We start from the raw sequence: 13,730 nt of genomic DNA on the forward strand, positions 1-13,730 counted from the left end.
AGAAATGGAAAACTTGATCTTCAAATTCATAATGAATTGCAAGGGGACCCAGAGAACCACAACAATCTTGAAGAAGAATTAAGTTTTAGAAGGCTCATGCTTCCCAGTGTCAAAACTAAATGCAATGCTGTCATAATCAAAGTGTGTTACTGGCATAAGTGTAAACACACAGACCAACAGAATAGAACTGAGACTGTATAAATACACTATACACCTATGGCAAATTGATTTTTGACCAGGGTGCACATGCCCAAATTAACATACAAATATATGTTAATGTTCATTGCAGTTATTAGTCATAATAGCCAGAATATTTAAACAATCCACATGTCCACCAAAAAGTGAATGGATAAATAAAATATGTGTACACTTATAAGCCATAAAAAGGAATGTGGTTCTTACACATAGTACAATATGGATAAACCTTGGAAACAGTAAGCTAAAAGTAAAAGAAGGCAGGCACACAATGACAAATGTTACATGATTCTACTTAATGTAGAATATCCAAAATAAGCAAAATCATTGAGACAAAAAAAGTAAAAGAGAGTTCTCTGTTACATAATGTGTATATATACATACACACACATACATTATAGAGAATGAAGAGTTATTTTACTTACTGGTAACAGAGTTTCTGCTTGGGATGATGAAAAGTTGTGGAAATAATAGAGATGGCTGTACAACACTGAATTAATGCCACTGAATTGTACACACGAAGTGATTATAATGGCAAACTCTGTTATACATATATTTTTTATGACAATAAAGGAAAAAAATACAAATGGATTGTATACTATATGTCCAAAGGCCAATCAAGATTCCTGAACACCAAATCCCCACATGTATTATGCAATCCTACCAGTGATGCCCAAGAGTTATTCCTATAAGTTGGCAGTATTTTGTTATATGTACTATGTCCAAGTATACATAATTGGGAAACTGAATTGGGACTATATTTGTTCTTTCCGTTAAACTTTTCACAGATAAGATTAAGTGATTAAAAAGTCTTAAAAGTAAAGGTCATCATGGAAATATGAATACTAACGGGAACTACAGAGAAGAAAACTCAAAATGTTAACATTTATTAAGGAAAGATGATGAATCCTCTCTTTCTACAGAGACTTCAAATGCCATTTAATCCTGAAACTCCAAAGCTGTATAATGTAAACTAAACACTATCTGCTAAGATATGGGCTTGTTTAAGCCATTTGAATTTATCCTTATAAGGTAGTATTCTACATGTAAGATGAAATGAATTCCCTTATGAAAATAAAAGTGGAGCTATTGAGCTACTTTTTGTTAAAAGTATATGGGGGCCTCTGTTACCTGCATAATCTAGAGATGAATTAACTTGGAAGCCTCATTGAAAATATTTTGCACATTATTTAGAGGACTTAAAAGACATAAAACAAATGTTTCATTTTCCCTACCAGATGGCAGCAATGAATGTCTAAGGGACCTCCTTTCACTGATTCATATTTTGTGTAGAATGGCTTTTGGTGGCTCCTTGAAACTAGCCACTTTCATCACTGTATTAGAAATTCTTGGTGTTTAACCCTTTCAAAGGAAATGGGTAGGTATCTTTTGCATATCCAACTGTGTATGTGTAACTGCCTCTCAGTCTGGTTAACATAAAGTTACAAAACTACTAATCAGTCAATCAGTATGACTGACACAAAACCTCAGTCTTGTTTCATTAAGAAGCAGTGAGCATTCTTATCACTTTATTTTGAATGATTGCTAACAACTATATTCCCATTGACAAATTTTCAGGTATACATTTTTATAACTTGCCATGCTAATTGTATTTTTTTCCCCAAACTAACATTGTTGCTTTTTTTTGTATTTCTCTTTAAGTTAAGTGATCCTTCTATTTGTGACAGTGGTAAAGTTTACATTTAGAAAAGGAAAGCTGATTTAATGAAAAAAATTAACAGTATCACTGTTAGACATGTGTAACACCACATAACTACTATGTGTAGTACACACATACTTATAAACCAAGAACTGAATTTTGGGAAATCATGATAGGGCTTTGATTACGTAATGAACAATGGGTTGGCACATTCTTAAGTAATCCCAAAGGAGTATAATTGATTAAGTTTTGCAAAAAACATATTTTAAGGGCATATGGAAATCCAAGGAGCCCTTTGATATAAAGACCTCCTCTACAAGAGTGATAATCACCTCCCCTCTGATTTACATTCTGGACTTCTGAACCTTCATTTGGCCCATAAAGGCATTAGAATTCACTAAAATGAAAAGTTGAGAAAGAAACAAATAGTAATCAGGTAAAATAAGAATCTAATTGCATTTAATTGAAGCATAGTTTGATATACAACACTGCATTAGTTTCATGCGTATAACAGTGATTTGACCTTATGTTACAAAATGCTTCTCAAAATAAGCGTAGTTACCATCTGTTAAAAATACAAAGTCATTAGATAATTGACTATATTCCCTATGCTGTACTTTTCCTGTAACTTATTTATTTATTTATTTTGGTGTCATTAATCTACAATTACATGAGGAACATTATATTTACTAGACCCCCCCTTCAACAAGTCCCTCCACCCACACCCCATTAGTCACTGTCCATCAGTGTAGTAAAATGCTGTAAAATCACTACTTGTCTTCTCTGTGTTGCACAGTCCTCCCTCTGCCCACCCGACATTAAACATGCTAATTGTAAGGCCCTCTTTTTTCTTCCCCCCCCTTCTCTCTCCCTTCCCACCCATCTTCCCCAGTCCTTTTCCCTTTGGTAATTGTTAGTCCATTCTTGGGTTCTGTGATTCTGCTGCTGTTTTGTTTCTTCAGTTTTTCCTTTGTTCTTATATTCCACATATGAGTGAAATCATTTGGTACTTGTCTTTCTCCACCTGGCTTATTTCACTGAGCATAATACCCTCTAGCTCCATCCATGTTGCTGCAAATGGTAGGATTTGTTTTCTTCATATGGCTGAATAATATCCCATTGTGTATATGGTACCACATCTTCTTTATCCATTCATCTACTGATGGACACTTAGGTTGCTTCCATTTCTTGGCTATTGTAAAGAGTGCTGCGATAAACATAGGGGTGCATATGTCTTTTTCAAAGTGGGCTGCTGCATTCTTAGGATAAATTCCTAGAAGTGTGATTCCTGTGTCAAATGGTATTTCTATTTTGAGCTTTTTGAGGAACCTCCATACTGCTTCCCACAATGGTTGAACTAATTTACATTCCCACAAGCAGTGTAGGAGGGTTCCCGTTTCTCCACAACCTCGCCAACATTTGTTGTTGTTTGTCTTTTGGATGGTAGCCATCCTTACTGGTGTGAGATGATATCTCATTGTGGTTTGAATTTGCATGTCTCTGATGACTAGCGATGTGGAGCATCTTTTCATGTGTCTGTTGGCCATCTGAATTTCTTCTTTGGAGAAATGTCTGTTCAGCTCCTCTGTCCACTTTTTTATTGGATTGTTCACTTTTTGTTTGTTGAGGTGTGTGAGCTCTTTATATATTTTGGATGTCAACCCTTTATCGGATCTGTCATTTATGAATATATTCTCCCATACTGTAGGATGCCTTTTTGTTCTTTTGATGTGTCCTTTGCTGTACACAGCTTTACAGCTTGATATAGTCCCACCTGTTCATTTTTGCTTTTCTTTCCCTTGCCCGGGGAGATATGTTCATGAAGAAGTTGCTCATGTTTATGTCCAAGAGATTTTTGCCTATGTTTTTTTCTAAGAGTTTTATGGTTTTATGGCTCACATTCAGGTCTTTCATCCATTTCAAATTTACTTTTGTGTATGGGGTTAGACAGTGATCCAGTTTCATTCTCTTACATGTAGCTGTCCAGTTATGCCTACATCAGCTGTTGAAGAGGCTGTGCATTTCCCCATTGTATGTCCATGTCTTCTTTATTGTATATTAATTGACCATATACATTTGGGTTAATGTCTGGAGATTCTATTCTGTTCCACTGGTCTGTGGCTCTGTTCTTGTGCCAGTACCAAATTGTCTTGATTACTGTGGCTTTGTAGTAGAGCTTTAAGTTGGGGAGCGAGATCCCTCCCACTTTATTCTTTCTTCTCAGGATTGCTTTGGCTATTCGGGGTCCTTGGTGGTTCCATATGAATTTTTGAACTATTTGTTCCAGTTCGTTGAAGAATGCTGTTGTTAATTTGATAGGGATTGCATTAAATCTGTAGATTGTTTTGGGCAGGATGGTCATTTTGACAATATTAATCCTTCCCAGCTAAGAACATGGGATGAGTTTCCATTTGTTAGTGTCCTCTTTAATTTCTCTTAAGAATGTCTTGTAGTTTTCGGGGTATAGGTCTTTCACTTCCTTGGTTAGGTTTATTCTTAGGTATTTTATTCTTTTTGTTGCTATTGTGAATGGAATTGTCTTCCTGATTTCTCTTTCTATTAGTTTATTGTTAGTGTATAGGAAAGCCACAGATTTGTGTGTGTTAATTTTGTATCCTGCAACTTTGCTGAATTCCGATATTAGCTCTAGTAGTTACGGAGTGGAGTCTTTAGGGTTTTTTATGTACAATATCATGTCATCTGCAAATAGTGACAGTTTGACTTCTTTACTGATCTAGATTCCTCGTATTTCTTTGTTTTGTCTAATTGCCGTGGCTAGGACCTCCAGTACTATGTTGAATAACAGTGGGGAGAGTGGGCATCCCTGTCTTGTTTCTGATCTCAGAGGAAATACTTTCTGCTTCTTGCTGTTCAGTATGATGTTGGCTGTGGGCTTTGCATTCACGGCCTTTATTATGTTGAGGTACTTGCCCTCTATACCCATTTTGTTGAGAGTTTTTATCATGAATGGATGTTGAATTTTGTCAAATGTTTTTCAGCATCTATGGAGATGATCATCTGATTTTTGTCCTTTTTGTTGAAGTGGTGGATGATGTTGATGGATTTTCGAATGTTGTACCATCCTTGCATCCCTGGGATGAATCCCACTTGGTCATGGTGTATGATCCTTTTGATGTATTTTTGAATTCGGTTTGCTAATATTTTGTTGAGTATTTTTGCATCTATGTTCATCAGGGATATTGGTCTGTAGTTTTCTTTTTTGGTGGGGTCTTTGCCTGGTTTTGGTATTAGGGTGATGTTGGCTGCATAGAATGAGTTTGGGAGTATTCCCTCCTCTATTTTTTGGAAAACTTTAAGGAGAATGGGTATTATATCTTCTCTGTATGTCTGATAAAATTCCGAGGTAAATCCATCTGGCCCGGGGGTTTTGTTCTTGGGTAGTTTTTTGATTACCGCTTCAATTTCGTTGCTGGTAATTGGTCTGTTTAGATTTTCTGTTTCTTTCTGTGTCTGTCTTGGAAGGTTGTATTTTTCTAGGAAGTTGTCCTTTTCTCCTAGGTTTCCCAGCTTGTTAGCATATAGGTTTTCATAGTACTCTCTAATAATTCTTTGTATTTTTCTGGGGTATGTCATGATTTTCCTTTCCCATATCTGATTCTATTGATGTGTGTAGATTCTCTTTTTCTCTTAATAAGTCTGGCAAGGGGCTTATCTATTTTGTTTATTTTTTCAACGAACCAGCTCTTGGTTTCATTAATTTTTTTCTATTGTTTTATTCTTCTCAATTTTATTTATTATTCTCTGATCTTTATTATGTCCCCCCTTCTGCTGTCTTTGGGCGTCATTTGTTCTTCTTTTTCCAGTTTCAGTAAGTGTGACTTTAGATTATTGATTTCCGATTGTTCTTCATTCTTTAAATCGGTCTGGATTGGTATATACTTTCCTCTTAGAACTGCCTTTGCTGCATCCCACAGAAGTTAGGGCTTCGGGCTGTTGTCATTTGTCTCCATATATTGCTTGATTTCTATTTTAATTTGGTCATGGATCCATTGATTATTTAGGAGCATGTTGTTAAGCCTCCATGTCTTTGTGCGCCTTTTTGTTTTCTCTGTACCACCTATTTCTAGTTTTATACCTTTGTGATCTGAGAAGTTGGTTGGCAGAATTTCAATCTTTTTGAATTTACTGAGGCTCTTTTTGTGCCCTAGTATGTGGTCTATTCTGGAAAATGTTCCATGTGCACTTGAGAAGAATGTGTATCCTGCTGCTTTTGCATGTAGACTTTTGTAGAGGTCTGTTAGGTCCATCTGTTCTAGTGTGTTGTTCAGTGCCTCTGTGTCCTTACTTATTTTATGTCTGGTGAATCTGTCCTTTGGAGTTAGTGGTGTGTTGAAGTCTCCTGAAATGAATGTATTGCATTCTATTTCCTCCTTTAGTTCTGTTAATATTTGTTTCACATATGCTGGTGCTCCTGTGCATATATATTTATAATGGTTACATCCTCTTGTTGGACTGACCCCTTTATCGTTATGCATTGTCCTTCTTTATCTTTTGTTACTTTCTTTGTTTTGAAGTCTATTTTGTCTGATACTAGTACTGCAACACCTGCTTTTTTCTCCCTGTTGTTTGCATGTAATATCTTCTTCCATCCCTTGACTTTTAGTCTGTGCGTGTCTTTGGGCTTGACGTGAGTCTCTTGTAAGCATCATATAGATGGGTCTTGCTCTTTTATCCATTCTATTACTCTGTGTCTTTTGATTGGTGCATTCAGTCCATTTACATTTAGGGTGATTACTGAAAGATATGTACTTATTGACATTGTAGGCTTTAGTTTCATGGTTATCAAAGGTTTAAGGTTAGCTTCTTTACTGTCTTACTGTCTAACATAACTCACTTATTGAGCTATTATAAACACATTCTGATGACTATTTCTCTCCCTTCTTATTCCTCCTCCTCCATTCTTTGTATGTTAGGTGTTTTTTGTGTGTGCTCTTTTTGTTTCCTTTGACTGCTCTTGTGTGTAGTTTATTTTATTTTTTGCCTTAATTTAGTATTTTATTTTTCCACTTTGTTTGCTGTGATTTTATTTTCTCTGGTGACATCTGTTTAGCCTTAGGAGTGCTTCCATCTAGAGCAGTCCCTCTAAAATACCTGTAGAGGTGGTTTGTGAGAGGCAAATTCCCTCGACTTTTTCTTGTCTGGGAATTGTCTAGTCCCTCGTTCGTATTTAAATGATAATCGTGCTGGGAACAGTATCCTTGGTTCAAGGCCCTTCTGTTTCACTGCATTAAATATATCATGCCACTGTCTTCTGGCCTGTAAAGTTTCTTTTGAGTAGTCTTATGATAACCTGACAGGTTTTCCTTTGTAGGTGACCTTTTTTCTCTCTCTGGCTACCTTTAATACTCTGTCCTTGTCTTTGATCTTTGCCATTTTAATTATTATGTGTCTTGGTGTTGTTCTCCTTGGGTCCCTTCTGTTGGGAGTTCTGTGTGCTTCAGTGGTCTGAGAGGCTATTTCCTCCCCCAGTTTGGGGACGTTTTCAGCAATTATTTCTTCAATGACACTTTCTATCCCTTTTTCTCTCTCTTCTTCTTCTGGTACCCCTGTAATGCAAATATTGTTCCGTTTGGATTGGTCACACAGTTCTCTTAATATTCTTTCGTTCCTGTAGATCCCCTTTATCTCTCTCTGCGTCAGCTTCTCTGCATTCCTGTTCTTTGATTTCTATTCCATTAATGGACTCTTGCATCTCGTCCATTCTGCTTTTAAGTCCTTCCAGAGATTGTTTCATTTCTCTGTATTCTCCCTCCTTAGCTCTTGCATATTTCTCTGTAAGTCCATCAGCATGGTTATGACCTTTATTTTGAATTGTTTTTCAGGGAGATTGGTTTAATCTATCTCCCCAGATTCCCCCTCAGGGGAGGATGTCTGGGTTATTCTTGTCTATATCAAATTCTTCTGTCTTTTCATGGTGATAGAGGTAGTCGTAGGTAGCTGGTGTGTGTGTGTCAGCTGGGAGAACCAAGTCCCTTTCCACTTGCTCCTGGTCTTCCTTTCCCGGGAGATCGGCGACCCCTAGTGGCTCGTGCTGGGCAGCTGCACGCAGACGGGGTCTCTGATTCTTGTCCAGGCCGCTGTGGAGTAAGCTCTGCACGGTTCCTGTGGGCGTGGCTGCTTTCAGGCTGCTGCTCTGCTATGGCGGGGCCATGCCGGAGCGGGAACAGGCGGGAGGCTGTTTATTGCCATGAGGGGCCTCAGAGCTGCCCTGATGCCCAGGGGTTTAGGGCACCCTGACTTACCCGGGATTCCCAGCTGCTGGGCTGAGTGTGCTGGGAAGCTTCTGTAAAGCTGTGAGGCTCCTGTCACTTTAAGACTTTCAAAATGCACTTGCTTTTCTTTTGTCCCAGGGGCGCCAGCTGCGGGGACCCCCTCGCAGGTTTTACTGTTCCGTTTCCCTAGCACCCAGCACCCCACACACTGTGTGTCTGCACTCCCAGTGCGGATGGCTGGGGCTGGGTATTTAGCAGTCCTGGGCTCCCTCTCCCTCCCCGCTCCGACTCCTCTCCTCCCGCCAAGGACCTGGGGTGAAGGGCACACTCAGGTTCTGCCGGGCCGCGGCTTGTATCTTACCCCCTTCATGAGGCGCTGGGTTCTCACAGGTGTGGATGTAGCCTAGCTGTTGTCCTGTATCTTCTGGTCTCTCTTTTAGGAATAGTTGTATTTTCAAAGATATATATATTTTTGGGAGGAGATTTCCTCTGTCCTACTCACATCGCCATCTTGACTGGTCCCCCTACTTATTTATTTTATAATTGGAAGTTTGTACCTCTTAATCCCCTTCATCTATTTTTGCCAATCCCTTTTTCCCCCTCCCCTCTGGCAACCACAAGCTCATTCTCTGTATCTGAGGCTATTTCTGTTTTTTGTGTTTTAGATTCCCCATTAAGTGATATCATATTGCGTTTGTCTTTCTCTGCCTTACTTCACTTAGCATAATACCCTAAAAGGTCTGTTTACGTTGTCATAAGTAATAAGGCCACATTTTTTATGGCCAAGTAATATTCCATTGTGTGTGTATGTATGTATATCCATTCAGCCATCAGTGAGCACCTGGGTTGCTTCTGTATCTTAGCTATTATAAATAATGCTGCAATAAACATAGCAGTGCATTTACATTTCTGAATTAGTGTTTTTGTTTTATTTGGTAAATACCTAAAAGTGGAATTATTGGATGGTCTGTATTTCTTCTTTTAATTTTTTGAGGAACCTCCATGTGGCTGCAATGTACATTTCCACCTACAGTGCACAAGGGTTCCCTTTTTCCCACATTCTTGCCAACACTTGCTATTTCTTGCTTTGTTGATAAAAGCCAGTGTGACAGATTTGAGGTGGTATCTAATTGTGGTTTTGATTTGCATTTCCCTGATGATTAAAGATGTGGAACATCTTTTTATGTGCCTGTTGGCCATCTGTATTTCTTCTTTGGAGAAACATCTGTTCAGGTCCTCTACCAATTATTTAACTGGGTTGTTTTTTGGATGTTGAGGCAAATAAATTCTTTATATATCTTGGATGTTAAACCTCTTACTGGATGAATCATTTACACATATATTCTCCTATACTATAGGTTGCCTTTTTGTTCTGCTGATGGTGTCCTTTGCTGTACAGATGCTTTTTAGTTTGATGCAGTCTCCCTTGTCTGAGATGTGTCCAGGAAAAAACTGTTCATGCTTATGTTCAAGAGATTTTTGCCTATGTTTTCTTCTAAGAGTTTTATGGTTTCATGTCTTACATTCAGGTGTTTGATCTATTCTCAGTTTATTTTTGTCCATGGAGTCATACAGTAATCCAGTTTCATTCTCTTGGATGTAACTGTCCAGCTCTCCCAACACCAGTTATTGAAGAGGCTGTCTTTTCCCCAATGTCCATGGCTCCTTTATCATATATTAAATGACCATAAATGCATGGGTTTATAGTTGGGCTCCCTATTCTGTTCCATTGCTCTATGGGTTGGTTGTTGTGCCAGCCATACTGTTTTGATTACCTTAGCTTTGAAGTACAGTTTGAAGTCAGGGAGTATAATACCCGCAGCTTTGCTCCTTCTCAGGATGCCTTTGGCTATTCGGGGTCTTTTGTGGCTCTATCTGAAATTTAGAACTATGTTCTAGTTCACTGAAAAATGCCATTGGTATTTTGACAGGGCTTGTACTGAATCTGTAAATTGCTTTGGGCAGGATGGCCTTTTTGACAATATGAATTCCTCCTATCCATGAGCTTGGGATAGATTTCCATTTGTTTGTGTCTTCTTTAATTTCTCTCATGAGTGTCTTACAGTTTTCAGAGTACAGGTCTTTCACCTCCTTTGTTAGGTTAATTTCTAGGTATTTTATTCTTTTTGATGCAATTGTAAATGGAATTGTTCTCCTGATTTCTGTTTCTGCTAGTTTGTTGTCAGTACATAGGAATCCAACAGATTTCTGTGTATTAATTTTGTATCCTGCAACTCTGCTGAATCCAGTTAATAGTTCTAATAATTTTTTGGTGGCGTCTTTGGGGTTTTCTATGTATAATACCATGTCATCTGCAAAATAGTGATGGTTTTTAACCTCTTTCCTTACCAATTTGGATGCCTTTTATCTCTTTGTCTGAAGAAAGCATTATTAATAAGATTAATATAATCAAAAGGAGGGAAAGAAAATTTAAAAATTACTTTCACATCTATTAATACTGAATATCTATTCTGTGGCAAGAACTGGGTAAGATGTAAGAGTTCTCAATGTGAACTTCACATTCTGGATGTGAGGTAAGACCTTTGGATTGACTGATTGATTATTTATTTTTACAGATTTTAAGATGCTTCATTATTGCAGTCATTCTGTATATTCTGAGTATAGGCAAGGTCTCTGGATTATCTATTTATTTATTACAGATTTTCAGATATTTCATTATTGTTATAATTCTGCATCTTCTGTATAAGGCCTCTGTATCTTACTACCTTTTTTTCTGTTATTTTCACAGGTATTTGGAGGACTGTTTCCATCCATGCAGGTAGATATGGCAGCACCTTGTGGGCACAATTTCTAATCATTTGCCAATGCCTTCACCAGGGAATTAGTTTAATTTGGTCTTACCTTCTTTCCCCTAGCCCCTGAAAGTTGCTCTGTCTCCAAAGCCTAAATGTCAATGTGATGCAGGAGAACAGAACACACACTGCTCAAAAGAGGACTGTGGTGAATGTCAAAGCCCCTCATCTACCTGCTGTGGGCGCCTCCCAAAGGCCCTGTGGCTGAACCTAGCTAGGAACCCTGAGAAGCCTGATCCCACCAGAAAGAGAGAACAGCAGAATACAGCACCAGAGGAACCTCTGTTTCCCATGGAAGACTGAGTTTAGAATGTTGAATTGGTAACTAAAAGCTGAGTCAGCCTGTTATGTAATACACACAATAAAAATCACAGTATGCGCTAAGGAAAAACCTTGCTTTAGGGACAACCATTGGGGAAACTGCTTTTAATGTCTTTTGTTTGACCCTCCAAAGAGTAAAGTGGGTATTTTTAGTTATCAATTCCAAGTCATAAGGGGATATTCAGTCCCCTGAAACAACAGGGCAAGTACCACAACTTTAAAACTTCTGATCTAATTGGTGTGACTATACACTCTTAGGAAAAATCTTGATTATTGTGATTCTAAAAACTTTCTATGTATCTACGTGACTGTAAAGGCCAACCACCACAGAGAACCTAAGAGGAAGGCAGGTTACGATCAGACAGCCCCTTCTCCTGCATCTCTCTGCTGAGTCAGCCTTCTGTAGTGCCCCTCTGTCCTGCTCGAGTGTCCAGGAGACTACTCCACCACTAAGACCTGGTACCTTCCCTTAAACTGCGTTTCCTTATGTCAGCACCATGGGCACACTGGGCTGCAGAATGCCTCACTGTTGGGGGGGTCCTGTGTACTGTGGGGTGTTACGCAGCACCCCCAGCTTCTTCTCCCTGATGCCAGGAGCACAGGCCTCCAACTGGGTCATGACAATTAAAAATGTCTCCAGACATTATCATACGGCCCCTGGAAAGCAATCAAGATCCAAGTCCTTCTTTAAAAGTCACTTTCATGAACATTTGGCACCAGATTAAAAGGCAAGAGGAGAAATAAGAAGCAGAGATCAATGAAAAAATGACAATCAAATTAAACTCTGACAGTTAAGTTGTTATCTATAAATTGCAGCTATCTCAAACCTCATGTTGTTGTCATAATACCTGTAAAGTGATGAGTTTTATAGCTCATCCCAGTAAATTGATAAGCTCTACTATATGGTTATCAATAAACCAGAAAGAAAAGGGACAGAAGCCACTACTATCTTGTAGACAGATTGTTTAGTGGATGTCACAGAAGCTGGGCTCAGATCTCAACTTGACTAGTACTACCTCTGTGCAAACCCTTCAACCTCAGGGTCCCAGATTTTTCCATCTATCCAGTGGTGAACTGTGAGAAGATCACATCACTTCCCAGTTTTGAACAGTTAAGATTGTCTAAGCAGGGGACATTAACAGCAAAGGAAGCTCCAGACTCCAAATTAAAAATTGTAATCCTATGCATTCCTATTATTATCACAGCTTGATATATGACTGAGATGTATTATAAAACATTAAATCCAACACACATGAGTAACACCCCTATTCAGAAAAAATTATTAAGCGCTACACATACACACACAAAGGAAACCTTAAAAAAAATTCTGGGTAACACTTTGATTATGAAGGTTAATATAGATTTAGATTTAAAGACAATACTCAAATTCTAAACTGATGGTCACAGGGGCATGGGGAAGCATTCCCAATTCACAGGGACCTACACAGAGAACAGGGCAGTTACATAGCACTGGCGTTAACTTTCACAGCAGACATGTAGACACAGCAGGCAGGAGAGGATCAACCCCTGGGGAAAAAAACCTAAATCAAACAAAAACAAAACAAAACATAGTCCTTAAGCCTCTGTTCCAGGTACCTGGTAAAGGAATGACACTTAATATAAATATGTGATTTTTAATGCAAAAAGCCTGTGGTAAGAGTTGGCCTTTACACCTTCTCAATTTAATCTTTTTAGTAAGGAATGCAACTGTGCCTTCTTCCTCCTGAAGGAAAGTTAATGTGATGATAAAGGCCCTCAGATAAAGGAGGAGAGCAGAACATGAGTAGGAAACAGTGCACCAAAAAAGGAAAGATCCTTTTGTTCATGGAAGACAAAGTATAGCTCAAGATCAGTAACTCTGCAAGTCTAATGAACTTATCTCCCAACCTTAGATTTACACTCGATAAAGAAATAATGATGACCCCCTGCCCATACAATCCACCAGCGGCAGAGACTGCAGTCTGAGCTGCATACAGTACATTAAGTATACAACATACACAGGAAAGAAGGTCTCAAGCATTCTTCAAAGTCCCTCCTTTTCTTTGAATAAGTGATCTTCCCTAGAAAGGTTTATCAGTATCATTATACTGTCCACTTCCTTTTTGGTGTTTTCTAGCTTACATCATAGTAGTTAGCTATTATATTACTCAAAGATAGGAAGACCAAAAAAGTATAACCTCAGCAATAGCCATAAAACAAGAATTATCAAATACTTATACTAACGCTTTTAAATAAAGATATTCTTTCAAAATTCCTTTCGAGGAATCATCTGTTCCAAGAAATTGGACTACACAGATAAATTCATCTCGTTTGATTCAGTGAACTAGTCCAACATACCCACATAAGTTTACATTACATTTCTGGTAACTGGGCATGATGAGTAATAAATAATACTGAAAATACTGCCTAAGTGTTGATGAGATTTAGACTATCAAGTCACAACACAGCACAAGTGATTCCAGACAACTAGTTATAAATTTAAAGGTTTAAAGTGATAAAGATACTAAC

At 38.3% G+C, this 13,730-nt stretch overlaps 1 protein-coding gene across 3 annotated transcripts in view; it reads right to left on the reverse strand.

Annotated features, from left to right (window-relative positions):
• The window catches only part of CDYL (chromodomain Y like), a 277,641-nt gene that overhangs the window by 199,107 nt on the left and 64,804 nt on the right, over positions 1–13,730 (reverse strand). The gene's annotated exons all lie outside the window — the stretch shown is intronic.

Source organism: Manis pentadactyla, chromosome 16, assembly GCF_030020395.1.
Source record: "Manis pentadactyla isolate mManPen7 chromosome 16, mManPen7.hap1, whole genome shotgun sequence".
In the NCBI taxonomy this organism is placed as follows: Eukaryota; Metazoa; Chordata; class Mammalia; order Pholidota; family Manidae; genus Manis; species Manis pentadactyla.